Genomic DNA, 4,002 nt, shown 5'->3' with positions numbered 1-4,002 from the left:
TTCCGGTGAGGAGGGGGGAGGGGAGGCGGGGGATGGGGGAGGAGGGCTCGGCCGAGCGGAAGGGGGAGTGAGGGCGAGAATGCGTCCTCTTGTTCCCCGGGTCCCCGCGGGGGGCGGGGGCGGGGGCCACACCTGAGGGGAAGTCGCAATTAGAGGCGGCGGGCTGGGCCGCGCTTCCCTGTGGGGAGGGGGGCCGCGGCGGGCGGGTTAGGGGCCCGGCGCCCCCTCCCCCGCTCCGGCTTCTCGGGTGGGCTTTCCCAGACGCCTCCAGGTGTGCTTTTGGGGAGTAGAACTAAGAGGCCATAAAGGCTGCCTCTTTCCTCCTCTGCGCTTAATCTTGTAGAGGGGAAAGACCTTCGCTAGCAGGCTCCCCGCCCCAGCCCGCTCTTCTGTCGTTGGACCCCCAGCCTCAGTTTCCCCTTCTTTCTGCAAAGCTATTAGAGGGAAGTGTTGTGGAGAGAGAGGGGAAAAGGATGAATAGACCTCCCTTCTCCCCGACTTTTCCCAAGAATGGCCTATAAGGACCGATCTGGAAGTTGGGGAGGAGCCTGGTTCGGTCAAAATGGGAGGTGGGTGAAACAGTCGGAGTCGGTGGGGGTTGGGGGTCCCTCGCCTCTCCTTCGGTGAGGACTGGAGCGGTCTGACACCCCCAGCTCTGAGCAGGTTGAAGGCAGCCGCCAAGAGGGAGGTCCCCCAGGCCCTGGGACAGACATTCTCCCCCAGCTTGTCATAAGTGCTTTGCATCAGGTTGCTCTCCCCCACACACACATCACAAAGAGCCTTAAACCTGGTGAAGACTGCAGGAGATGTGTTGGGGGTGGTTTTCTGGGGGTTGGGGGGTAGAGAGGGTGGTCCGGAGCCACAGCTGATAACGGGTGAATTCAATGGGATTTTAAACACAGGGGCAACACCCAGCAATTACCTGAGGACAAAGGGTTGGGGCCCCCAGGTGTGGAGGTCTGGACTTGGGGGGCAGGGGTAGGAGGCTGGGAAGGAGGTGTGTTGGCGAGGGGGGCTCTTACAATCCTGCTGATTTCCACAGGAATTTAAGACATTCTTTATAACTCTAGACTGCCTCCCCCCAGCCGGCATCTCAGACCCACCCCACCCGCCCTGGCTGGGTTAGAGACAGCTTCAAAGGTGGACCCGAGCCCTTTGTCTTGCTCTGCTTTCTTCTCCGCCTTTCTCCTGCCCCTCCCTCCCTCTCTCTGACCTCCCCAGCACAGACAGGCCTCTGGGGGCCGGCTCCAGAAAGCCCTCACTGTTTCCTTTCTTGCTTTCTGAGGTGAAACCTGGTGAGGAGGGACTGAGAGTGGGCAGGGTGAGGGAGGAAGACGGCCTCTGAGGCCTGTGCCATCTCAGAGTGACTTGCCTTGCCCCGCCCTGAGCCCTGAGCCCCGAGCCTGAGCCTGGCACGTCTGACGCCTGCTGGTGGCCTTGGGTCTCAGGCTTGGCTCTCTGAACCCTCTCACCACACCTTTTCGTGCCTCTGCCAAGTCCAGGCTCCATACCCAGAGGGCCTCTTCATACTCTGGCGAAGTCTGTTCTGCTCATTCCCCCCCGCCCCCAAACTGGGGCTGATTTCAAAGATGCTGAAAGAAAGAGGCCAAAGCAATGGATCTCGGATCATGGGGTCTCGAGGGATTTAACATGGGTAGGGGAGGGAGAAGGCTTCCTTGAGGACCTTGGACCACCCCACAGCTGCCTGCAGCAATCCCAGCTGCTTCTGTGTGCCAGAAGTTTCTAAGCAAGTGTGCAAATGGGGGTGGACACCGTGGGGGAAGACTTAGGGCAAGATGAGTGCATCCATCTCTGGGAGGATGTGAACAAGTAGAGGGAGGCGGCAGCAGGTGCCTCAGATCCTGTGCTGGTCAGGATTACCAAAACCTCCAGCTAAGAACAGCCCGCATACAGATCTCCCCTCCTCTGTCCTGTCCTCCCAACAGCCAGATGAGGCAGGGGGGGTAATCCACTCATTTTTTAGTCCCTGCAAGCTGGCTTGTATTAAAGTCACTATACTGAGCCCCATCCCTCATACTTCAGTGGCCAGTGAGCTCCCCGGCCTCAGACCTAGGTGTCCTCTGCCTCAGCCCTGGATCCCATGAAGGACTGTCCCTTTTTGAAGCTCTTTCCTACCTCTTCATTCTCTGTCACTGGGACCCTTCACTTCCCTGGCTCCACTTCACAGAAACATTGCCTAAGATTTCTGCCTTTCTCTTCTCGCCTTGTTCTTCCTGCTGAGTCTCTCCTAGCAATGCAGCACGTCAGCCATCATCCCCTTGCGCACCACTGCTTTCTCTCCCACACTCGAAAACTCTGCACCATTGCCAGACCTCGCTAGGGTCTGTCTCAGTTACTACAGTAGCTTTCCGAGTCCTGTCTCTGCCTCCCGACACCCCCACCCCCTCCAGGACATGACACATTTCTCTCACCCTCCGTCACCCTAAACCGCAGCTCTGCCCACATTATGCGATCCCCAGTGGACTCCTTAGCTCCTGTACAACCCCACTCAGCCCTGTCCCTATGAGTCCCCTCCAGGGGCTGTGGCAAAACAGCAGCCCTTGCCATTCGGCCAGCACCCCTGCCCATCTTTGAACGTGAGGTTCCTGCTGTCCAGCACGCCTTTCTCCAGAATGCTTGCATGCCGAGACCACTGCTGTCTGTTGTGCTCCGTACACCTGCCTCCTCTCTTGGGCTAGCAGTTGCCTGTGGTACCATGGGGCTCTCTGGCTGCCCACTTGCCCTGGCCTTATGGCACATACCACAGCTTGTCCAGAACTGTCCTTATTCCTGCTTGTGGAATGGTTGTGCGTTACACAACAAGCATTTATCGAGGGAATTAAACCAACTGAAGGTTGAGAAAGAAGCCCTTGGCCCAGTACCTTGCAGTCCCTCAAGATGGAGGCAGAAGGAGAACCAGAATCCTGCCTCCACCCTCCATCCTTAGCGGGACTTGGGCGGGGACAGGTCCTAAGCAGTTAATCCAAATACTTATTTACTCCCTACAATGTACAAACACTGCACTAGCCCTTCAGCAAACAAAAAGGGTGGACAAGATATTGTTTCATCCCCTGTCAAGATCTCAAGACACTTGAAATTTAAGGACTTCTGGAAATCTCTCTCTCAAACCTAAAAAAATAGCAAAGTGGCATTTGGTACATCCCAAAAGAGGGGGAAAGGAGACAGGAGCTATTAGAAATAAGGACACTGATACACACGGAACTCTGGAGATGCTCCAGGCAGCATGTGAGGCATTCCCCCATATAGCCCCTTCCTCAAGGGGTGACATTGTTTCCATATCATGTGTGAGCCAGCGCAGACTCAGAGAGATGAACTCATCTGTGGTCGAAGCTAGTGAGGGTTACTGTCTAGATTCTTGCCTTTCTTGATCACCTGAGTGGGATGGTCTCCACTTCCAGTCAGGCACGGTGGGTTCAGGGACGGGAGAGTGCATGGGGCCAGGGCTGGGGTTTGCATGATCTTTAAGGATGAGCAAGATTTCAGGGGCACCTGGGTGACTCAGTTGGGGAAGTGTCCAACTCTTGATTTTGGCTCAAGTCATGATCTCAGGGTCCGGAGATCCACATCAGGCTCCAAGCTCAGTAGGGAGTCTGCTTGAGATTCTTTCTCTCTCCCTCTGCCCCTCAACCCACCTCTTACAAAATAGAAGAATGAGCAGGATTCCAGGCCGCAGAAAAGACAGGCAAGGGAAGATACTGACAGGGAAAACAGCATGAGGAAAAAGGCTCTGAGGCAGGAAGATGTGAGGTGCGTTCAGGGGAAGGTGAGCAGTCCATGGGTTTGGCTAGAATTATAAGTTTGCCTGGAGGAGTGGCAGGGAAAGATTGGGTCACATTGTGGAAGGCTTTGTGGTAGCGTGGGCTTTGAGAAGGAGAGTGACCATGCAGTCGTGGTGTTAGGGTTAGGTGTTAGGAGACTGGTCTTGCGGCAGCATGCTGGGAACTGAGGGTCTGGGGTCCCTGAGGCAGATGGCCCAGTGTA

Source organism: Mustela nivalis (assembly GCF_964662115.1).
Source record: "Mustela nivalis genome assembly, chromosome: 4".
Taxonomy (NCBI): Eukaryota; Metazoa; Chordata; class Mammalia; order Carnivora; family Mustelidae; genus Mustela; species Mustela nivalis.
Note: the sequence above shows the minus strand (reverse complement) of the source record.